The sequence below is a fragment of the Pongo pygmaeus genome, chromosome 5 (genome assembly GCF_028885625.2).
Source record: "Pongo pygmaeus isolate AG05252 chromosome 5, NHGRI_mPonPyg2-v2.0_pri, whole genome shotgun sequence".
Taxonomy (NCBI): Eukaryota; Metazoa; Chordata; class Mammalia; order Primates; family Hominidae; genus Pongo; species Pongo pygmaeus.
The window spans coordinates 149389606-149415390 of NC_072378.2; the positions used below are offsets into that span (position 1 = coordinate 149389606).

The following is a 25785-nucleotide window of genomic DNA, read 5'->3' on the forward strand; positions in this document are numbered from 1 at the left end:
AGATCTCAGGGCTCTAAAGCCCCTTGCTTTATCCCATTGCCAAAAATCAGGCAGTTCTGCCCCTAGCCCTGAGCCTCACAGAGCTGCTTAGCATACAGCTGGGAGCGGCCAGCGCCTGCCTCCGAGCCTGCTCTGAGGATGAAATAATATCATCTTGTGAGGCAGGGTGGTTTGGAAGAAAATGGAAAGGGTAAAGGAATCCTAGGATTTGCAGGAACCCCAAAGAGGATGAGGACTCTCTCATTTTACAGGTGTGGGAACAGGCCTGAGATTCGGGGTGGGGTAAAGTCCCTGCCAGGAAGAGAATCCAGACCTCCTGATTCCACTTCGGTGCTGTTTGCCCACTCAGACCTTATGTTTTACTTCCTGAAGGGTAAAGGGAGAAGAGGACTGGGCCGAGTCACACGCTTTTGAAGCAGAATCATTTGATGTAACATCGTCTCTCAATCTTTACAAAGACATCGCTGTTACAGCAATTTGTTTTCAAATATTCAAGCATCTTATAGCTATACCTTATTTTCCGGGAACAACTAGCTTTTCTCAAACTTTCTATTTCTTTCCAAACTCTTCTTCCTTTGCATTTCCTGGAAAATCATTTTTGAATAAATTAGTGCTCGCATAGATGCAAGTTCAACTTCTAGCAGCCATACTGTGAAAAGGCAGTTGTCTTAGGCTCATTTCTTTTTGTCCAGAGCTGGAAACTCCCCAATGTGGAGGTGGCTGCCTCCTTTTTGGGGGTGGGGGTCCTCTGAACCCAGGCACACTTGGACACATCCCAGCACCTGAGACTCTTCTCCAGCTCATGTCCAGCCTCCTTCATTTCCAGGGTAGGGAAATACCTGGCACACAGAGCATATTTAATGAAAGAATGAATGATGGAAAGTATTTTCTAATGAAGAGCAACTGTTGTCATCTCCAGTTGAGGGAGAGCATCTTATTCCTGCTGAAGCCACTCCTTTTTCCAATCTTGGAGCTTCCATAAAAGTGGATTTCTTATGCTGTCATTTTCACCCTGCTGGTTACACGTCAAGTTCTCAAAAATGTCAAATTGGGCTCCTGCCCTAACCATTATTGCCACTTCACTAGGCCATCCTCCATTTGAAGAATAGGAAGAGAAGGGAGAAAATCTTCCCAGAGAGAACACTGCCTCTGTGACACTGTTTATTCGGCTTGGCTGTAAAGTGTGGAAAGTAATGCATCTTTAAAAGAAAAGATATGTAATTTACAGCTTCTTAATTCATAAAGAATTCAGTGAATCATGTTGGCCCTGTTGGATTCTGGAGAAGTCTGAAAATTGGCCAGAGTCAGCAAAGGTTTTTAGAAAGCTATGCATTTTAATCTACTTGAAAGTTTTGGACTCCGAATGTCCTTTAACTTTGAAAATATACATATGAAATACCAGTGTGTGGAAATTTCCACTCTGTCCCAACCAGCTGAGACTGTCCTGTGAGTGAAAGAAACCTCAGCCATTGCCTCTATTTCTAAGGCATTGTTTTTCTTATGAAGAAGGGCTTTGGATTGTCTGCTTTTTAAGTTTTTCAGTAAATATCTATGTTTTCCAAATCCATGAAGGTAATAAAATTATGCTCTTGGTCTTCAACTAGTTCAAATTTAGCTTCCAATTGTAGGCCGAGCCAGGGGCCTAAGATAAGGTGTATTTATATTCCCTTCTCAGCTGCCTTAGCTGGGTGACTTGGCCTGGGATTTAGCCTCTGTGAACCTTCCTTGTCTCATCTGTACAATAGGACCATATTACCTACTTTGCCTGCATTACAGGGTTGTTGGGAGAGTCTATTGAGCATTCTACACAGAAGTGCTTTGGAAGCTAAAACTATCCAGAACACATTTCAGTATTGATGTCCCCACCCCCTTGGCTCCATTACTGGCTCCACATGACCTAAAGGGGTCATTTTTCCTACAGACCTGGAGCTCCTCTGCTCAGGGAGTCCACAGGGGCTGCTGTTTTCCTGGGGCTAAGGACATACTGGGTCCTGAACCCTCAGGTCTGCTTCTGCTGTGGTCTCAAATTGCCTCACTAGATTCCTTCCCCCGGGAACCTGTTTCTAAGGAAACTACTTCTCTCTGTGTTCCCAACAGCTGGAGATGTGTTTTGATCCCAGCCCGCTGGCATACATTTGTCCTGTGTTTATTTACTTGGAAACCTAAGCTCCTGTAGGCCCTGGGTTGGAAAGTCATATACACGCGCACTCTCCCACTCCGAGGAGTAACGAGAAAGGCACGCCAGAGCCGAATGCTCCGCCAGGCTGATGCAAGTCATCCAGGAGCATGGAGGACCAGGAAGCCCCAGCTTCAGAGATACGCTGTGAAATACATTTGTCCTGGGTGTATCTAAAGCAGGAGTCACAGGTGTTTTTAGGACCAAAGGCCACTTCTGGGGGTTAGCAAGACCTGAGGGTATCCCTGGGAGTTTCAGGCAAACAGAAAACAAGATGGGTGAAGGAGGGGGCAAGGGAGGAGAGAAGGGACCAACAAAGGGATTTTGGAGCTAGAATAGAATGCTACCCCCTGCCACCTGTGCTACCACCAAACGGCAGCCATGTGTGTAGTGTGTAGCGGGTTAGCATGCTTTGCCTCATGTTAGGGTGTCCGCCCTCACAGCCTCTCCTGGTGTAGGTATGAGCACTCCTCATTCCCCTCTTATGAACCAGGATGGCGATCCCAGAGAGGCTGAGTGGTGGTTAAGATCAAACCACAAATAAGGGGAACTTGAATGAGGCTACCTTAGTTACAAGGGGCTTACGATTCACCCAGGTTGCCTCTGTATCAGGAGCCAGGGGGCAGGAGAACTGTGGGAATGAAGACAAAAGGATTGCAGGCCAGTGGAGACTAGGAAATGAATGCCAGGCAGAGCCAGGCCCCATGGGAAGCACATAAACCACAGCACAGCTAAGCCGCATGGAAACTAGAAGTTGTTGAGACCTAGAGCCACTTCCATCACCTGTGTCAGTGCCCAGACTGCCCAGGGGTTCTCAGTTCTCTTCAGCCATCTTCAAAGACACCAACGGTGGGTTGAGCCCCTCTTATGCTTCACACCTCTCCTTCTACCGTCTCATGTCTCTAGCCCACTGGAAAGGGCTCTCCACTTTTAAGGACTTATGTCATTAGATTGGGCTCACCCAGATAATCCAGCATAGTGTCCCCTCTCAAGGTCTGTAACCTTACTCACATTTGCAAAGTCCTTTTTGCCATACAAGGTAACATATTCACAGGTCCCAGGGATTAGGATATGGACACCTTCGACGTCCATTATTTTGCCTACCACAGTGTCACCAAGGACTACTTAGCAGGGGGGAGAGGGGACTGTGGAGGGGACATGGGTATGACAGGCATTCTGACACTTGGCTATGCCACTTATAAGTGCTTGCCACTGTGCATTCTGCTATGCAGTGGCACCAAACCATGGCTTTCCTGGCCCTCGTCTGCAAAGTAAGTGGCCAATCATACATTTTTTTTTTCTTCTACTAGTGACTCATCCACCCATCCATCCGTCATTCGTTCATTCACTCAATAAACATTGATTTAGTACGTTCTGTGTAGTAGGAGCTATGGTAGGAACTGGAAATAAAACGTTGAGCTAAAATGGGCACTGTCAGTCCTCATGGAGCTCACAGACTGCCAGGGAGACAGGCATTCATTCCAAAACCACACAGATGTGTGTGAAATAGTGGCTGCATCACATCCTACATGTAGGATGTAGGCTGCATCCTACAATGCAGAGACATGGCGCTGTCCAGGCATTGAATGGGGCAGTTGGCAAGTCTGGAAGTCAGAGAAGTGTTGGTTGAGCTGTATCTGAAGGGAAAGAGGAGAAGGAAGAACACCCAGGCATAGGGCATATACAAAGCCCTGTGGCAGAAGAACACAGCACGGAGGAAGAACCAGGGAAGATGAAGCAGGGTGAGCTGAGGAAGAAAGGAAAGAGCTGAGTCCAGTGATGTGGGCAGGCAGGTCGTGGGCCCCATAGAGCCTCCCAGACCCTGTTAAAAGATCCCTGGGGAGGCACTAGAGGACTTAAAGCAAAAGAGGCATGTTTACAGCACATCCTGAATCTTTTACATTTTGTGGGAGGAATCACTTTGGCTACAACATACAGAGTAGAGAAGGGCTTCAAGTCGATGTGGATAGACCAGCTAGATAGATCAGAGGCTACTGCAGTAATCCAAGTGCAAGATAAACCAAGGAGCAAGTTTTTATGGGACATCAACCATGTGCGAAGAGCAGCTCCAGGTGGGGTCAGGGGCAGCAATGAGGGAGCAATTACAAAGACGTTAAAGACTCATCGCTGTGCTTCCAGTTGCTTGCCGCCTAGTTAGCAACAGAAGACCCAAACTTGAAAAGCTTGATACCAACAAGCAGAGAGATATTAATAATAGCGCAGTTTAGCCATATAGGACTTGTCATTGGCTGGGATGTGTTAAATTAGCAATCTGAAAATTGCCGGAGGGGAACGAAACCAGCAAGAGTTGGGGTTGTTGGGAGCGGCTTCCCAGAAAAGGAAAGGCGGACAGAGGAGAGGTGGGTGCTGTCCTTAGGGGTAGAAGCAGATGCAGCAGAAGTAAGGCTCTGGGGACAGCAGGAGGGGACTGTTCCAAGTGAAGTGACACTTCAGAAAGTGTGTAAAAGCCTGAGAGCAAGACGCTTACTCTGGTGAACCGCCTATTTGGCAGGAGCAGAGGGCTTAGGGAGGTGAGGAGCTTGGGTACAGTAAAGTGTTTCTCCAGATGTCCCAGTTGTACGGGAAGCAACGCTGCTCTGATGGCTGCCAAGGCAGGTTTGCCTGACCTGCTGTCTCCATGCAAGGTCCCATCAGGAGCACGCACCGCAAGGGCCGCCAGAGCACAGCCAGGTGCATCCGCCGGCCACCTGTCAGCTGAGCTCATCTGCCATGAGCCCCGCCCCTCGCTGTGAGTCAGCGGAGCTGCTGCAGCTGTGTCCCGCCGCTGGCGCTCAGCGCTGCGCCCCTACTGGGGCAGGTGGCTAACATTTACTAAGGCGGTGGTTCTCAGCCTTGGCCACTTGTGGAGGCTTTAAAAACTACTGATGCCTGGGTCCCACACCCGAAAGTTCTGGTTTAATAGGTCTAGGGTGCAGCCTGGGCTTTGGGATTTTTTTTTTTTTTTTTTTAAGCTTCAGAAGTGCTGCCAACGTGTAGCTGAGGTTGAGAACTACTGAGGAATTAACAACACATCTGTTTCTGACTGCATTAGCAGGAGCTGTTTTCACTGAGAGAAGCACCCCCTGAATGCCTTGTGGAAGCTTACCTTCTTATCCTCTGCCCATTTGGAAAAACCTGTATTTGCCCTCCCCTTAGATATTTTTATTTGTTAGGCTTTTCATTGGCATATGCAAATAAATGTCATTAAAGAGGTTTGATGGTATAGTGCAATATTATGTGTTGTATTTATGAATATTCTATATATGTCTTAAGTCAGACTTTCTTCTAAAGTTGAAGTAAATAATATTTATTATCCAGAAACCAAGGCATGCATTATACTATACATTTCAGATCTCACTTTAGGAAGCCATGCTTTAGACAGTAAAACAGAATGAGCACTCTGATGAATAAAATATTTTGCATATGGACATCTTTTTATTTAGGTTGACAAGGCACTTGGAGTCCATTGCCATCTTTTCAAAGAGACATGTGACATTCTTTAAATGCAGGCCAATTCATACAAAGACATGTAAATGCTAAATTAAAAGATGTGGGTGAGTAGAACTACATTTTAAATGCAGTCAGGAAATGTTCCCTGAATGCAGTCAGAGGGCTTGCTATTGAAAGAAGCTATGGGATGAAATTTTATATAAAGCAAAAAACTAATGGCTCCATTTAACTTTGTTAAAATTTTGAATTTTATACCCTACACTTATTTTTGCAGAAGTTGGCATGCCTCTATAGTTGTCCTCAATTGCTTTGCCATTTGTAATATTTTATTCTCTGCCCAACTGTTTTACATACACAGTATAAATTCCCCAAAGGCTGAATGACCTCCAAACGTGTTCTTCAAAATATTTTACAAAGTCTGAAGACAGGAAAAGTAAGTGTAAAACATCTAAGAGATTTGTTGGAATCTCAGCTTGAATTCTAATTGCGAGTACTTATGAAAATGTCAATATTAACATGAAATAGCTGGCAGTTTTTCTAATAAATGTAAATTGAATTAGATAGTGTGTAATTGGAAAAATACTTGCTTCACTCAGTCTTCTCAAAACAAGACTCAGGATTTGTTAGCTGCGGCAGCCTTGCCCTCTAATGGCTGGAAGTTGAAGGACAAGACTAAAATACTTTTGACTATAAGGAGGATGGAAACTAAGAAGAGGGGAATGCCTGACCATTTGTCACCATATTGAGGGCTTCTTTCCAAAGCATGGGGCATGATGTCGATGTTAGCATGAGCTTATTATTAAAAGGAGGTGGGTAGGTGGGGAGCCAAGGCCATGCTAAGTATCTTGGAGCTTCAGAATAAGCTTGGATAGAAACACGTATTATAGATGCCTAATCTCCTGAAATGCAGTTGGAAGTTCAAACTTGCCTTATAATATTAAAAAAAAAAATACCTGAACAAGTTATACAATAAATAATCTAGCCTGGACATTGTGATGATCTGGTTTATCGTCATTGAGATTTGCTAAGCACATGTAACAGATAACTTTTGTTCCCTTTTCTGATTGACCAATGAGTGTTTCAGACAGAGTAGAAATGATACCAGTAAAAGTGGTTTGGCAGGAATTTCATAAGAAGTTTGATTTCATCCCATGTGCTTTCTGGGAAAGCAGCCAGGAATGAATGGAACAGGTGGGGGCTTAACTGGCTACAAAATCACACAGCCTCTAGAACAAACTGCTTTTTCTCTGACCCTAAACCCATGCAGATATTCACAGTTGAATGAAAGAATTTTAACCAAAGCTTACTCAATTTCATGACAAGCAAAGCTTTTAAAACACCAATCTGCAAGAAGCTCCAGCCGCCTAATGGGTAAGGCATTGGCTCCTAAAAAATGGCTCTGCATTTCATATTACAAAGTAAAGACACAATGGAATTGTATCAACATTCAGCTAAAAGTTTGCATATGCATCTCCCTTTCCATTAAAGGTGAAATAACACTGGTGTGACTTGTATAGTAAGATGGCTATCCCGTTACCCCCTGCAGAGCATCATTCACTCACTTCCGGGTTTTGTAATTAACCACTTGGATAAGACTTGTAGAAAGAGTCAGCAGATGTATAAGACAAAGTTATCAAGTTCAACAACTAAAAAGGAAACTTTGATGACAAATGTCAGGTATAATCGATGGCATTCTATGTCTCATCACTATTAATAAAAACTCTGTGAGATTAAGACAAGGGACCTAAACCAAGGCAATAAAATTAGCCAAAACCAGTCTGGATGACTGCTCATCTTTATTTCTCTTGGTAACTATTACTCAGGTATTTCTTTTTTACATTCTCATACATTGCTTTTAAAACCCTTCAAATTATTTCATGTCTGTAAGTCTTATGTTTTGAACTAAAATGTAACTTGATAATAGAGTATCATGTTGTCTCTCAGTACCCATCACAGCTCCCTGTTAAATACCCAATAACAGATGCGAGGATGTGTGAAGCTCCAACGATGTTTGCCTCTTTTCCCTACTTGCATGTGCAATTTCAACATATTCTGAACACCTACAATGTGCCAGACACTGTCAACCTGTCTCCAGTTCATCTTCTTCCAATCCATGATCAAAGTGTCCAGTGTGTATCTGACTTTGTCATTGGCTTGCTTAAAACACTCCTATGTCTTTCTGATCTTTAAATGTGATATTAGCTATCATCATTATTATAATAATATTATTTGATCAAAGAGCCTCACAACTGCATGTGAATTTACAGTTATCTCAATAAAATTTCAGTTAGAAAAAAAAGCATCATGCACCAATAGAGAAAAGATAGGTTTATCAATAAATAGTGTAGGAAAAGTTAGACCGTTAAGGAACCCAACATACATCAAATAAATTCAGATGGATTAAAAAGGTAAAATGTGAGAAATCAGAAGGATGTGTATCTGAGCCACGGAGGCTGTGAGTTGTCTATCCTGTGGAAGGAGACGTGACTGAGCTAGAGGATGGCAAAGCACACAGGCAATGGAAGAAATCACAAAAGAAATGAATTTTAGCACAGCAAAAGAAACTACCATCAGAGTGAACAGGCAACCTACAAAATGGGAGAAAATTTTCGCAACCTACTCATCTGACAAAGGGCTAATATCCAGAATCTACAATGAACTCAAACAAATTTACAAGAAAAAAACAAACAACCCCATCAAAAAGTGGGCAAAGGACATGAACAGACACTTCTCAAAAGAAGACATTTATGCAGCCAAAAAACACATGAGAAAATGCTCACCATCACTGGCCATCAGATAAATGCAAATCAAAACCACAATGAGATACCATCTCACACCAGTTAGAATGGCAATCATTAAAAAGTCAGGAAACAACAGGTGCTGGAGAGGATGTAGAGAAGTAGGAACACTTTTACACTGTTGGTGGGACTGTAAACTAATTCAACCATTGTGGAAGTCAGTGTGGCGATTCCTCAGGGATCTAGAACTAGAAATACCATTTGACCCAGCCATCTCATTACTGGATATATACCCAAAGGACTATAAATCATGCTGCTATAAAGACACACGCACACGTATGTTTATTGCCGCATTATTCACAATAGCAAAGACTTGGAACCAACCCAAATGTCCAACAATGATAGACTGGATTAAGAAAATGTGGCACATATACACCGTGGAATACTATGCAGCCATAAAAAAGGATGAGTTCATGTCCTTTGTAGGGACATGGATGAAATTGGAAATCATCATTCTCAGTAAACTATCGCAAGAACAAAAAACCAAACACCGCATATTCTCACTCATAGGTGGGAAGTGAACAATGAGAACACATGGACACAGGAAGGGGAACATCACACTCTGGGGACTGTTGTGGGGTGGGGGGAGGGGGGAGCGATAGCATTGGGAGATATACCTGAAGTATAATAATAATAAATAAAAATAAAAATAATAAAAATAAAAGAAATGAATTTTAGATTTGTCTTTAGATAATTTAACAGTCTATTTCACAAAAAGGCATTATAGGCAACATTAACAGGAAGATTGAATGGAGACAATATTCACAAATATGACAAAGAATTTATTCTTAAAGATATTAAGATATAAGAAGTCTTATAAATCAGTAAAAAAAAAGGCTAATTCCCAATTGAAAAATTACAAGTAAAATTCCAGATAAACTAAAAAATGCTTAGCCTCATCTATAATTTTTCCATTGAAAATTAAAGCAATATATCACTTTTAAGGTATTAAACTGGCAGCGACTTCAGAAATTGTAAGTAGTGGTATGCTCATAAATGTTTAATAACCACCTCTGGTGGGGGTGGGGGGTTGTTTTGTAACTTTGCCAATTTCTGTGGTGTAAATACTTCTCACCATGGTGATTTCAAAGTACGAACATGACATCACTGAATACAGCAGAGTTAAGAGATGGGCATTTGCCTCTTATAAGCTGTTACTATCTGGCTCCAGCACATTTCCAGTTCATACTCAGTGCTGTCAAGGGAACATCAGAATGGACATGTCCATGTATTTCTGGTATCAGGATTCTGGGAGCATGGTCCATCTTGTGCATCATTCAATTCCTCAGCCCCTCACCTGCACACTGTGTCATCATACGTTTTTATCTTTGCCAGGCTGAGTGATGAGAAATTATGTGTCAGTAGGATAAGTTGCATTTCTCTCTTTATGAGTGAAGTTGAGCATCTTCTCACATGTTTAAGAGGCATTTGTATTTTCCTTTCTCATCTTATCATTGCCCATTTTGCTAACATTCTGATTTCTAGAAACTTTTCAGAAAATTACAGAAATTTGCCCATTATTTATGATATGAATTGCAAATATTGTTTTCCTAGTTAGTAATCTCTTAACTTTCTTTGTGATGTTTTTTACATGCATAATTTTATTTCTTTGTGGTCAAATTTATCAATCTTTTTCTTTTTATGGCTCCTGAGTTTTGTGTTACACTCAGAAGGATCTTATTAACTCTGAAACTATAAAAAATATTCTCCATGGTGTCTTCTAGAGTTTTGTTATTCATGTTAAATTAAAATCTTTAATACTTCTGAAATTTATTCTGGCATCAGGTATAACATATCAATGTAGTTTCTTTTTTTTCCAAATGGCTAACAAATTATCCCAACATTTATAGAATAATTCATCTTTTCCTCATTAAAGTATCATCTTTATTATACAATAAATTCTTGATTTTAGAGGGATCTATTTTTTCTTTTGCCTTTTATTTTGTTCCATTAATATGTATCTTTATATACAGAACACTATTCTATTTATTTATATATATACACACGGTTGTAACCTGTTATATAATTACATAATGCATATTTTTATTATGTAATATGCAATAGTATAATCATATAATATAGAGTAACTATTTATATACACATTTTATTATCTGGCAGGGTCCAGTCTTTCCTCTTTACTCAGCTTTTTCCCCAGTTTTCCTAGGTCTTTGTCTTTGTTCATTTTTCCTTAGGAACTTTAAAATCAGCTTGTTCAGGGTCGGGCACGGTGGCTCACGCCTGTAATCCCAGCACTTTGGGAGGCCAGGGCGGATGGATCATGAGGTCAGGAGATTGAGCCCATCCTGGCTAACACGGTGAAACCCCTTCTCTACTAAAGACACACAAAAATTAGCCAGACGAGGTGGCAGGTGCCTGTAGTCCCAGCTACTCGGGAGGCTGAGGCAGGAGAATGGCGTGAACCTGGGAGGCGGAGCTTGCAGTGAGCCAAGATCGCGCCACTGTACTCCAGCCTGGGTGACAGAGTGAGACTCCATCTCAAAAAAAAAAAAAAGAAAAAAGAAAAAATCAGCTTGTTCAGCCACCCCCTACCCCCACCCCACATTCATACCCAGAAAACCCTATGTGTTGGGTTTGCTTTGAGCTTTAGATTAAGGTAGGGAGGATTGACATCTGTATGTGGAGTCTTATTATTTGAGAATGTATTTTGCCTTTCCATTTGCTCAGAACTTCTGTTGTATCTCTTCAGAGTTTTAAAGTTTTCTTCATTTAGTTCTTGCACAGTTCTTAAGTTGATTTCTAGATATTTGGTCTGTTGTTGTTGCAATTTTACATATTATTACTGTTACTAATTTCTGTATATTATCTTTAACTCAGTCACCTTAGTGAGTGAATTCTATGTTTGTCAAGGAATTTTCACAGATTATTTTCAGTTTACCAGATAAAATTATATCCCCAGGTGATAATTGTATCTTTCCTTTTTCTAGTTTTTATAACTCTTATCCATTTGTTTTTGTTGTATCTCTAGAACAGTGTTAAATATAATGTTGATAAAAATGACCCAGCAATCCCATTACTGGGTGTATACCCCAAGGATTATACATCACATACATTTTATGGTATATAGTCTTTATATATGCTGTAAAGACACATGCATGTGTATGTTTATTGCAGCATTGTTTACAATAGCAAAGACTTGGAACTAACTCAAATGCCCATCAATGACAGACTGGATAAAGAAAATGTGGCACATATATACCATGGAATACTATGCAGCCATATAAAAGAATGAGTTCATGTCCCTTGCGGGGACATGGATGAAGCTGGAAACTATCATCTTCAGCAAACTAACACAGGAACAGAAAACCAAACACCGCATGTTCTCACTCATAAATGGGAGTTGAACAGTGAGAACACATGGACACAGGGAGGGGAACATCACACAGCGGGGCCTGTCAGGGGATGTAGGGAAAGGGGAGGGAGAGCATTAGGACAAATACCTAATGCATGTGGGGCTTAAAACCTAGATGACAGGTTGATAGTTGCAGCAAACCACCATGGATCATGTATACCTGTGTAACAAACCTGCACGTTCAGCATATGTATTCCAGAACTTAAGGTAAAATTAAAAAAAAAAAATTGGTTTCTCATAGAAGTCAGATAATTGAAATAAAAGTTAAATTGCTAATTGCCAAATTTCACTCATATCTACTTTTATTCTACTAGAGTATGATGTCTAGGATCCAGATCCTTTGGGATTTCATTTCAGGGAGAATATAAGCAGCATCAGTCTCAACAACTAGTAGTAGAAAAACCTAACGAAAAAGACAAAGACTATCACATTAACACCCCTCGGCCCCGCATGCACCTGTAACCTATGTGTCCTTTTTGATAACCCACCACTTCCAGAGTGACTTCATTCTCAACCACCTGTGTCACCAGAGTAAATTCAAGTGTGTCCTTTCTTGAGGTTTCTGGACTGGATGTTGTCTTGTGTCCTTCCCCTGGGTGTGGTTTCCCTGGCAGTCAGTTCCTCAGTGACCACATTTAACAAATTGTAATAAATGCAGACTAGAACCATAATTCACAGTTTTGCAATACAAAGGAAAGATGAAAAACAACTGGAGGTTTAAAGTCATGTGAGGTACCCAGTTTACTTTGCTTTAATTATGACAGCAGATGTAAAATTGAATTGCTCCAAGCCTAGGTGGTCTTTGGCTAAGGCTCACTCACCTCTGACACAGAGACCTCACATCTCCCTGACTTCTGTTGAAGAAGTACTGGGAAGGTCTTTGAATTGACCCTGAGCACACTTGACATTGGAAAAGGGAGAAATCTTTGACTAAGACCCTGTACTTTGAGCAATTTTCAGTCCATCCATTCAGCTACAAATGTGGAAGCAAATATGCCAAGGTCCTTGAAAAGAATGTTGATGCTTGATTGCACGATGTTTCTCTTTAAAGTTTTGGCCTTGAGAACTTCAAAGTGATGACACTGTACTTCCTGCCATGCCCACTCTTAGCTCTGTGTGGTCAGTAAGCAGCGACTCTTATTTTTCCTTTATTTTTGGAAACTAAGTTGGAGTGAGGGAATAAACCCCCTCACTTGAATTGTTTTGGCTTAAGATGTATCCGAGATTTTAACTTTGTTAGTTCCAGCTGTTTCCCTCATTAAATTTTGGTCATTAATTTCCTAAATCAGCATATGCCTTTTACTTTAATGTGCAAAGCGCAGGTGTTAAAGCTCGAGTAACTCTTTGTTTGGAATGGTGGGTTTAGTATCTGGCCCATCCCAAATGGGCTCATTGTGCCTCACAATATTTCTTTCCTTTCCTAAGTCCTTTGGTCCTTCATCTTTATCAAGGACTCACAGTCTCTCTTGGGTATCTGATAAGAGTTTGTACGGTCAGTTTCATACATCTTGCCTAATCTATTTTTGTCCAATATGATTGCTTGTTACTTAAAACTTTTGAATAACCTACATATATCACCTATATACCATGCTCCTGATTTTTTAAAGAGTTATTTCCTTCATCTAGTCAGTCCAATCGGCAGTGAAACTCTTTTTTTTTCTTTAGAATGTCTCTCAGATGTTCCCATCTTCTCTCTCCACGGCTGCTGCCAACACCACAGTCTTTAACTTTTTTCAACTCTCCCATGCCTCCTAACTGCTCTCCTCAAATTCCAGATACTCTCCCTCTCTTTCAGCTTGCATAGTGCTGCCAGATTAGCCTCCCAAAGCGGCACTTCACATCATGTCATTTAATTTCTTGCTCAAGAAGCTTGGTGACTTTTGCCCACTGTGGTGAATTCTATAGGCCTTTCTCTGGCTTTCAAGGCTATTAACAATCTGGACCTATTCTGCCAGCCCTGACACATTGCTTTCCCAAATAAACGCTAATCCAACCAAGCTTCTGACATCATCTTTCAGAAAAAGCTCATCCTCATCTCTATTCTTGTCCTTATGCTGATACCCTAAGTTGAAAGGGCTTTTCTGTCTTTTTCTTCTTTTTTTGAGACAGGATCTTCCTCTGTTGCCTAGGTTGGAGTGCAGTGGTTGGGATCTCAGCTCCCTGCAGCCTCTACCTCCCAGGTTCAAACCATCCTCCTGCCTCAGTCTCCCAAGTAGCTGGGACTACAGGCACAAGCCACCACGCCTGACTAATTTTTGTAATTTTTTTTTGTAGAAATGAGGTCTCACTATGTTGCCCAGGCTGGTCTCAAACTCCTAAGCTCAAGTGATCCTCCCACCTAGGCCTCCCAAAATGCTGGGATTAAAGGCATGAGTCACCGCACCTGGCCTGAAAGACCACCTTTGTCTTTTTTCTCTCCACCTCCTATCCATCTTTCAAATTCTCATCTGCAGCCTCTCATGATCCCAGCCTTTGAGATGTTCTCCTTTTTCTAGAATTCCAGTTGCCCATGTGCTTTACCTCATTTCTTTTTCCTGAAGTCACACTATATTCCAGGTACTGTTTAGCACTAGAATCCTCAACTTAATCCTCACAATGATCTTATGAAAAGGTGTTACTGTGATCTTATTTTAGAGTTGAGAATCCTGATGCTCAGAGAGGTTAAGTAACTTGCCTAGAGTGAAGCTGCCTCCATTAAGTGATAGAACCGGGATGCTTAACCAGGCAGACAGGCTTCAGAAGCCTTGTTCTTAACCACTATGCCAAACTGCTTCTTTGTGTCCTGTGTGACACTCTCATTGATTCCTTAGTCTTTCCCAGCCTGACTGTCAGCTCCTGAAGGGCAGGTGCCATCTTCACTGCTTTATTTACATCCCATTGCCTCCATGGAGCTTATCGCATAGGAAGGTCTTAGAATTTGCTGCATGTGGGTAGGGAACTTTCCTGTCTTTTTCACCTGTACTTCTTCAGCACCTAAACACACACACAGGGTCTGACACATAATAAGTGCTCAAAAATTATTAGCTCAGTAAATGACTAAGTGCATACATATTGGATTGAGTCACAGTTTGAAAAATATATGATCACATCAGTGCATCCTTTGCATATTTTTCATTCATATAAATTTGCATATCTGTATTTTCTGTGCAAGCATCTCCGGTGCCTCTGGGTCACTGCTGTTGATTAAGCTGGACATGTCTTTCTAGACTATAAAATGGATATGTCTTTATCTGTTTGTGCTGCTGTAACAAAATACCTGACACTGGGTAATTTATAAGGAAAAGAAATTTCTTTCTCACAGTTCTGGAGACTGCGAAGTCCAAGACCAAAGTGCCAGCAGGTTCAGTTGTCTGGTGAGGGCTTCTGTCTGCTTCTAAGATGGTTCTTCTGGAGGAGAAGCATGCTATGTCTTCACACTGAAGAAGGCAGAAGGGCAAGCGAGTGAACTCTCCCCGTCAAGCCCTTTTTTTTTTTTTTTTGAGACAGTCTTACACTGTCGCCCAGGCTAGAATGCCTGGTGCAATTTTGGCTCACTGCAACCTCTGCATCCTAGGTTCAAGTGATTCTCCTGCCTCAACCCTCCAAGTAGCTGGGGCTACAGGTGTGCACCACCACACCTGGCTAATTTTTTTCTGTTTAGTAGAGTTGAGGTTGCTCCATGTTGGCCAGGCTGGTCTCGAACACCTGACCTCAAATGATCCACCCAACTTGGCCTCCCAAAGTGCTGGGATTACTGGCATGAGCCACCACACCCAACCTGTCAAGCCCTTTTATAAGGCCACCTAGTCCCATTCACAAGGGAAGAGACCCCATGGCCCAATCACCTCTTAAAGGCCCACCTCCTAATACTATGACATTGGCAACACCTGAGTTCTGGAGCGACCACATTGAAACCATAGTAGGATGCTTCATTATCCTCAGCAAACTTAATTGCTGCTTGTTCAATCTTACAGTTTGTACCCAGGGCACAGAGGGTCTCAGAGTACATCACTCCATTATAGCTGATGAAACTAAGCTGCACCAGTTTACTCAAACTAATACATTATTATCAAAAAGAAACACTTCTGTTATGCTTAGCAGCCTTAACAGTGCTTTTAAACTTGAGGTTTATGAGCACTTGCTTTTAGATACTAATCATTACAGATAAGTAAAATGTTGTCATTAGTCCAACAAATCTTCAGAGTTTAATTTTCAAAAAGGTTTCGTTTTCCTGGGAAAGCGCTTCTAAACTGGGGCAAGATATTATTTGTTTCATTCCCTGTACCTAAAACTACCTGGTCTTCCCTTTTTAATCCAGTATTGATTTAAATGTTTTTGATAAAAGACACCTCATCTAATTCTCTCTAAATGTTATTAGAGAAAGTCCGGTTTCTGCAGAGCACAGTCTGTATTTAATTTATTTGCAAAGCCATGTTGAGCACTGAGAATTTTAAGATTCGGTCAAAATAAATAATTTTACCTTACGGCATCAGTTAACACCAAGTTTTCAAAGGGCTTTTCACTTTAAAAAACTCAAAACACCTCATTAAGTCAACCATCTTCCAAGAATGTGCTTTTCGCCAAGATAGCCTTATTAGTCCCTTTTTGCAAGTGACAAAGCTGTGGCAAGAAACAATTAAACATCTTACCAGCGGCTCTTGGAATGGAGTCCTACTGGGTAGGCCCTTGACCTGTGAGCCGACCATCATTGGCGCAGTGGAAGAGGAAGCTAGGAGCAAGGCAGGAATGAAAACAATCAGAAGCAAGAAGCCAAATGGAAGAACAGGATTTGTCATCAAGGTCTTTTAACATAGGATCCCATGGAGTTGATAAAAGGAAAAAAAAATCATACCTAAATTAGTCATAATATTTCAAGGCAGAAAAGAAACATAGAGGTTACCTCATCTCAGCCAGTCATTTGAGTTGTAATGGCTGGAGCAGGAGGGTTGGAAACGCCACACAGAGTTAACCCCTGCTATCATGCTGCCAGCAAAGGCTGAGCTCTGTGGGGTGTTTACCAGGAAAAGTGAATGTAGGAAATAAAATGTCAAGAAGAAATTTGTTAAGTACAAGAATGTCTGAAAAGAGTGTATGTTAAGTTCTGAAACAAAATGATAAAACTCAGAAGTGACGGCTGTTACCTAAACTTTTCCAATCTGTTGTTCACCAATCTGCTTCTGAAGACAGCCTAGTGCAACCTCATTCCTGTCCAGAAAAGGAGGACGTAGTCTTCAAGGTGACCAAATCACCATAGGAGACCCTATCACCACCACCCCCACATCACACAGTGTACACATGCATGTGTACAAACACACACTAACATCGATGCCAGTGACTGAAATTTGAGTTGTGCTTTTTTAAAAAAATTAAACTGTTCTTCCTGGGTTCTTTCCTTTAAAGATAAATAAACCTGGTGGGTCTGGCATTTTGTTACCACATCTTTTCAGGAACCTACCCATCTGCAACTGATTATTATGTACATCATGTGCATAAATGTTTAGACTACTTATATTCTGATATGGTCAATTCCTTCATTCTTCCTTTCAGCAAATGCACAGCACCTACTCTGTAGCCAGCCCTTTAGCAGATGTTGAGAATGCACTAATGAAAAACACAGATGTGGTTCTAGCCCTCCCAGAGTATATAATCTATCAGGGAAAACAGACATTAAACAAGTATTGGGAGAGATGATCAGGCTGTGGGAACAATATGTGCATAGGTCAAGGGTCCCAAGTACTCCAAGAATCTCATATGGATGAGAACAGGGGTGTGATATGAAAGCTGGAGAGGTGGGCAATAGATCAATCACCAAAGCCCTTAAAAAGATGTTCTAAATATTTGAAACTTTATACTAAAGACAATAAAAAGTCCTAGACATCATGACACGATAGGATTTGCATTTATTTCTTTATTTTTAATTAATTTGTTTTTTAGAGGCTGAGTCTCACTCTGTCTTGCAGGCTGGAGTGCAGTGGCACAATCATAGCTCACTGCAGCCTCAAACCCCTGGGCTCAAGCAGTCCTCCCACCTCAGCCTCCCAAGTAGCTCGGGCTACAGGTGTGCACTACCCTAGCTAATGGGGCCTTGCTATGTTTCCCAGGCTGGTCCTGACTCCTGGCCTTGAGCCATCTTTCTGCCTTGGCCTCCCAAAGTGCTGGGATTACAGGCATGAGCCACTGCACTCAGCCAAGATTTTCATTTAGGATCTTATGCAAGGGGAAGTTGTTCGGAGTAGAGCAAAATAAAGTATTTTGGTTTGGAATAGGATTGTTGTGGTGCATGAGACCAAGAGGAATGGATAGATTAAGACATGTCTATTAATAAGATCAACAACTGTTTCATGGGTAATTGGCTGTGGAGCTAAAGGATGAAGAGGCGTTCAGGATAATTCTAGGTTTCTAGTTGGAATAAGCTGATGCAAGGTACTGCTGAGGGTAGGGAATAAAGGGACAGATGTGCAGGAAAAATAAATTCTGCTTTGGATATGCTGAGTTTCAGGTGCTTGAAGTACATATGAATGGAGACATCCAGCAGGCAGAAAAGTGGGCTGTGCTGAATATGTGGAATTGGAAGTTATCGGTATCCAAAGAGAGGGTAATCAATCTACTAAAATATTCTGTGAAGGTTGAGATCATGTCTGGAACAATGTTGGTGCTCAGTAATTATTTGCTGAAGTTGATGAATTAGAGCCATGGTGTGTGTATCAGGGATGAGGATAAAAGAGCCCGGAGTCACCCATTTTTTAGCACCAATTGAGGACTTTGAAGCAAAACAACAACAACAACAAAAAACTGAACAAGAGTCCCAGGAAGAGTACAATATAGAGATGTGGTGGTGTCAGAGAATCAGAGGAAAAAAGTTCTGAGAGGTTCATGAATGTCAGAGCTTCAAGGAAGAATATCTAAAATGAGAATAGAAAACATAACCATTAGATTTCTACTAATCTTGGCAAGAGCAGTTTCCATTTAGTGACAAGGGTAGAAGCAAGATGGATATGCACATGGGGCAAGAAAGATGTGGAAAAAATGAAGATAGCGGTGGGGAAGTTTGGTCTGCGTTGGCCTGGTGAGGCATACAGAGGTATGCGCGGGTGGTAAGGATTGTCACGTTCTCTTTCAGGATCATTTACCAAAGGAAGAGGTAGGTCCTCAGAACCTAAAGGGCAAGGAGATTCCACATTACTCTTCTTTTAAAAAATAAATATTATTGAGCACATACCATATATACAACCTAAAGGGCTCCTTCAAAATGCAGATACCAAGATGAGATTGGATGTGTGAGAGATTTATTGGGGGGAATGCCTGTGAAAGGAATAGGAGGCAGGAAGAGCCGTCAGACCCATAGTAGATCTGATTCCTATAAAGAACAGGGGAAGGACTATTGGGTAAGGAGAGCCTCAGAACACAGTGTAGTTTTAAGAAAGTTTCAGACAGGCCAAGGGGAAGTTGTCAGCCAAAGTCATTCATCAGAGGAGTCCTGTGTGTTGCAGGAATGGGCCTGCCTTAGACAACTTGTCACACTAGTCACTGCCTGATATTAGCCTATGGGAAGCATGGCCTTGGCACAAATGAGGTGATAAAATCAGAACAAAGCAGCTGGGACCATTGGTTACTTACTCTTCCAGCAGTGGGAGAGATTCATGGCTGCCACACATCTAATATCTCATTTAATTCTTACAGCGTCCCCCTAAGATTGATATTATTATATCTGTTTTGCAGATGAGATGCCAAGGATTACAGAGGTTGGGTAACTTGCCTCAGTTCATACCACTAGTAAGCAACAGAGCTTGGATTTCAGCTAGTGGTGTGTTAGAGCTGGCTCAGACTAATCGAGTCAATTTTTTATTTTTAGGAATTGCGCTAGTCAGTTGACGCAAAGATGGTAGCTTGAAAATTTGGCCATGTAGGAATATTTACACCATAGAAATCTGCATATGCTACACATCAGACCTTTGTTTGTTTGCTTGTTTCTGAAAAGATGGTTGTTACGCATTTGCTGGTACACCACTGATTTGAAGCCGGGTCATCTGATGCTACAGCCGACTCTCCAACCTCTATGCTACACGTAATTGGCTTCATGATTCCCTGACACATTTCTGATGCAAAAAATTCCTGAAACCACCCCCCTTCTCGGAATGCCTGTGGAGAGCTTGCCATGCCCTGTGTTTTGCTTTTCCCTGCATTGCCGTCATCATCATTTTTATGTCTCCCCACCTGGATAGAAAGTTCCTCGAGGACAGAGAGCGCAATCACTTTATGCTCCCTGTCTTTACAGTGTCCTGCACACCACACTGCTCAGTAACTATTCACTGTTGAAGGTGATGCTGATTGATATACATCATCACCCTACTGGTGATTAAGGATTGGTAGCATCTACAAAATGATACAAAAGATTGTGCTTCGTACAGTTGTATCTTTCTGAATCTTACATTTTATGATGGCAGATACTATTGGAAAAATGTGTTTTAACCTCAAGAGGACCGTTTAAGAGAACTGTGACATCCATTACAGCCCAGGGATCTGGTTGACGTGCTTCCTGCCCACTCCCACCCACAAACCAGGAGTTACATTAATTACTTGCCTCCCTGGCCACTCTCAGTTTATTGGGAAATTGTTTATCCTCCCAGCTTGCCTAGAAAATGAAATATGCGTGCTGCTTGGAAGCAGGGAGGTATGCAGAAGCTTCCAGATCTCCAGGCTCTTCTCTCACTGTGTCTTGGGGCCTGAGAGCTTAGCTCTGCAAAGAACAACCCAGGAAGGGTCAGGATGGACAAGGGCGCTGCAGTCTCTGCACCAAGTGGTGTGCCCTACATGGCCCTGAGACTTCAGAAGACTCGGGTCTTAGGCTCACTTCAGACTGTGTAACGTGAATAACTAAAAAAAAAATATTTCTACTGCACATGAATAAGCTGCAGAAGAATTTGTGCCTTGAAGCTTCCTTCCAGATGAAAAAGTGGGTCTCTCATGAAAAGAACGCTTGCCTTCAAGAAAAGCTCTTTAAAATCTTTTGACATGGCAAAAGAATATGTAACTTGCCACTTGTACATCACTTCCAAAAATGTTTCTTCCTTCTTAATTTATTTTAAAAATTTTGTTTCAGGACCCACTGTGTGACAGGCACATTTTCCACCGTTTGGGAAACATCAGTGAGTAGAATGAGAATTCCTACTGCCATGACACTAACACTGCAGTGACATCTGTAGCTCCAAAACTCTTGATCTTCTTCATCATGTGTTTTCATTCATCAGACGTGTATTCGTTCAGCCAAACAGACATGGGCATCTACTTTGTGCCAAGCTCAGTGGTGAGGGCTATAGCTTCAAAAACAAGATATGGACTATGCTCTCAAGGAATTGTCTAAGGAGAGAGGCACACACAACTAGGGTTCTAACATCAGAGCTTTATCTAGGAGCACCACCAGAGGTGTGGGGAGCTCGTGTCTGTGAGGCTTCCTGGAGGAGGTGTCACCTGAGTTGAGTCTTGCAGGATGAGTACAAGGTCCAAGCAGAGAGGGTATAACTTGAAATAGCTTGATACAGAGGAGGAACTAAAGGCAGTGAAGGGTGCTGGGGTATAAAGTTTGGGGCAGGAGGTAGCAAGAACTGAAACTTGCCATTGAACAGTTAGGCAGAGCCTGCATCATGCATCAATTACCTGGTTTACTCCCTTTATTCAAAAAAACAGGCTGGGTGCGTTGGCTCATGCCTGTAAGTCCAGCACTTTGGGAGGTCAAGGCGGGTGAATCACTTGAGGTCAGGAGTTTGAGACCAGCCTGGCTAACATGACGAAACCCTGTCTCTACTAAAAATACAAAAGTTAGCCCAGCATGGTGGCGTGTGCCTGTAGTCCAGCTACTTGGGAGGCTGAGGCATAAGAATTGCTTGAACTTGGGAGGTGAAGGTTGCAGTTAGCCAAGATCACATTACTGGACTCCAGCCTGGGTGACAGAGAAAGACCCTGTTTCAAAAAAAAAAAGCAAAAAACACAATAGCAACACCTGTAACCACAATCATCTTTCTTTCTTGTGTTCTCCGAAAGATAGGCAGGAAGGCAAATGAGGATGTTTCCCTGGTCTCTAACCTGAAGCTGTAGATTCCTACAACATGTAATACTGTCCCACCCTCCCCACCTCTTCCCAACCACATGCCAGTCCACTCCGCTTCATCATTTCCAAGTCCACCCTTCAAAGTAGACTTCGCCTATTCCCAAGGATGCAGTTCCGTCTGTCCTCCTCCTCCTCGTCCTCTGCTCCTGTTAATTCACTGATCCACTGGGCAGCAACTCCAAGTCTGTCACTCTCTCCCACCCTTATTCCAATGCTCCTGTGCCAACAAGGAGTGACCCAAGCAATGAGCTTTACAGCCAGCACCTGCTCCTTCTGGAATGGCCCTTCTCAGAAATGTAGGAACCTCAGCAGTCCTTCCTCAGCCAATAAAAATGAGATAATAGAGGTTCAAAGGCTTTGAAAACACAAGAGGCACATAATTCAGTGTTTTTGTTATTATCATTTGAGGCCTCTAGACTTCTGAAGAAGCTACTTCTGGTCTGTGAGAACTTGATGAAGGTGGAATTACTTGACTTCAGTAAAGGCCCCCCACATGAAAACCTTGATTAAAAAGTTTAAAAATTCAAAAGGAATGGTGAAGGGAGGGAAGAACTGAGAATGAATTATTAAGAGGTTGGAAATTTCAGAGCCTTCCTTTTTGAAGAGGGTGACTGAGCTCCAAAAGAAATCCAAGTCCTGAATTTCTGTTACTTCTAACAAACTGCATTAGCGTGTTACCAACACTTATAAACTGACTTAAAAGAAGACTAGGGCATTAAATTAAAAAGTAAGCCATGAGACTATTACCAAAATAAAAGGAAAACAAGTGGGATTTGCCTTTGTCCTTGTTCAGAGAAACTGAAAACAAACTTGGATTGCATTAACAGAAGTATCTGTTCTACCAACTGCAAAAGTGCCAAAGGAGATAACATAGGTCCCCAACTCTGTCATGAGTCCTTCCAGGTGAACAGAAACCTTGTTAAATTAAGGCAATCGCATTCAGTCTCCCAAGAAGGGAGCCTATAAAACTGAGAAGCCAAAGCTAATCCAGTTCTTTCCCATTCTAATTAAAGAGGCTGAAGGGCCTGTCTCGCCTGACACTGTCTCATCTTCATGCTGCTTCCTCAAATAAAGGAGTCAGTGAGAAGTTACCAATTCACATGGTAAATAACAAACTCTCCTGAGTTTTTTGGATAATTGAATGAGTTTTCCTTTGTTCATTCCATCCCTCCCCATTTGGAATTTAGATGGAAGAATGTCTAAGTCAATGAAAATCCAACTAAAGAAACATTGACCTCTTTGTGGAGGAATCTCACATTTAAGTACAAAAAAATTAAGCGTATAGGGAAAGAAAGTTCAAAGACTTTTGCTTCCTTTGTTCTTTTAAATATTTTATTTGGAGTTCAGCATTACAGTCAGGACAACCCACAGTAAGAAAACCAGGCTTTCGTATAAAAATTACTGAAAGGTGCTATACCCCAACATACTTTTATATCTACCATATTTTTATATTCTTTATATCTTTCATTTTAAAATATTTATTTGGTGTGGCAGATTTATGGTAGCTTTTTATTGTCCTCTTTCTGCTTGGCCATATTTTATATAATAAACAAGAACTGGTTTTATAATAAAAGTATTTGAAGACAAAGAATAAGATTTGATGCCATGAGATCTTTCTTTCTTTTAAATCCAAATAGTTAAGCAGATCAACCTATGAAGAGCGAGAAGCCAAAGGAGATGTTTCATGATAAGGTAACTAGATGGTATTTTTCCATTAGCTGCTTGACCTCTTTCACGTGACACCAGTGTGTTTTCCTGGATAAAATTACAATCCCAGATATTCAGACGTTCAGATTCATATTTTCTATCTTAGCCCACGAAAGCTTTACTTTGGGGATTTTGCAGAAAATTCTGGCTTGTGTTTCAGTCATTTGCCTTTTCTCTGTGGGAGCCAGCAGGGAACAGTACCAGATCCTGACAATCCCCAGGCGTCCCAGGGAAAGTGCAAAGAGGCTCGGCATTCATTGATTAAGAGGTTCTTTTAAAGCGCAGCTTCTCTCTAAAACTACTCACTTTAAATCATGAGACTAGCTGCAAACTGCAATATTTATAAGAGACATAAATATTGAAAAACACGGTGACACTCTCCTAGGAGCAGGAACTAGAAGTGGAAAGAGTGGTGTTCCACGTAAACTCAGTAAGACTTGGAAGCTGATCGTATCTATTCATTCACTCAAGAAAATATTGGCTAAGCGTCTCCTGTGGGCTGACACTCTCCTAAGCCCTGGAACAGGAGTGAACAAGGGAGACAAAGCCCCACCTGTCATGGAGCTGACATCCTAGTGAGGTGAGGCAGGTAGTAAACAGGCAGATAATTAATATATATCAGGTGGTGACCGAAAGCTAAGAAAAATAAGAGGACAAGGAGTAACTGTGGATGCTATTTACGTCAAGAATCAAAAGTTTGTTCTGAGGCAGGTGTTCTCTATATGGGGTCCACAGATCCCCACAAAAAGTTCATGGGTAAATTACAGAGGATGTCTGAATGATAGTGGCAAAAAATACATCATAGTTTTACCAACTTAATGTTTGTAAACGTTCATTTTTGAGTGTAGGCAACAAACAATGGCAATATTAACAGTACCTGTCATGCCACCAATAGAACTCATAAATTTTTTTAATTTTAATTTTTATTATTACACTTTACATTCTAGGGTACATGTGCACAATGTGCAGGTTTGTTACATATGTATACATGTGCCGTGTTGGTGTGCTGCACCCGTTAACTCATCATTTACATTAGGTATGTCTCCTAATGTATCCCTCCCCCCTCCCCCAACCCCACGACAGGCCCCGGTGTGTGATGTTCCCCACCCTGTGTCCAAGTGTTCTCATTGTTCAATTCCCATCTATAGAATTCATAAATATTTTATATCAACTATTACTGGAGATGTCTCAATCATTCATACTAACATAATTCTTGGATCAATGTCATGGTAGATATTAGACCCATTGAGAAATCTTGTCATTCAATACATTGAACAAGTATATATATTACTTATCACAACTTTGTAGTATTTTGATAAATAATTCAATAGATTAGGTCTCCTTTGTAATCCTGTTTATTATATACATTTAAGCATATTGCCCTGAAAAGTGAATCCTTAGACTACATCAAACTGCCAGGAGGTCAGTAGCAGAAGTGCTTTATGCAAACTTCCCATACTTCTTCACACAATATTAAAAATATGAGTACTCAGGGGTTGACCTTTAGAACAATAAATAATTTTTACTGCTCCATCAAGAACATCCTTAAGATAAACTGGTGTTTTTATCGTCGTGAGTGTGGTGGTGAAGAACACCATGACCTGTGGAACAGTTTGGTCCACTGTCTGCATTCTTGTGAATGAGCCAGCTGTTTATGATCATAGCTTTGCTCCATCCACACAAATGTCAACACCATCAAAAGGCAAAGAACACCTTAGGATTCTTATGAAAACCACTTGGTTCTTGTGGACCCCTTAAAGAGTTTTAGAGTCCCAAGGCTGGTCGTGGTGGCTCACGCCTGTAATCCCAGCACTTTGGGAGGCCGAGGGGGGCAGATCACGAGGTCAGGAGATCGAGACCATCCTGTCTAACACGGTGAAACCCCGTCTCTACTAAAAATACAAAAAAATTAGCTGGGCGTCGTGGCGGGCGCCTATAGTCCCAGCTACTCAGGAGACTGAGGAAGGAGAATGGCGTGAACCTGAGGGGCGGAGCTTGCAGTGAGCCAAGATCACGCCACTGCACTCCAGCCTGGGCGAGACAGCGAGACTCCGTCTCAAAAAAAAAACAAAAAAACAAACAAAAAAAACAGTTTTAGAGTCCTGCTGGGGGTCTGTGGACCTCACTTTGAAAACCACTGTGCTAGATTAAATGGCAAATACAGATTCCTTTAAGCACATGGACCACCCAGAGGACTCTA

At 41.6% G+C, this 25785-nt stretch overlaps 1 protein-coding gene across 1 annotated transcript in view; it reads left to right on the forward strand.

The window, feature by feature from the left end:
- Positions 1 to 25785, forward strand: part of UST (uronyl 2-sulfotransferase) — a 326326-nt gene that overhangs the window by 216880 nt on the left and 83661 nt on the right. The window lies entirely within an intron of this gene.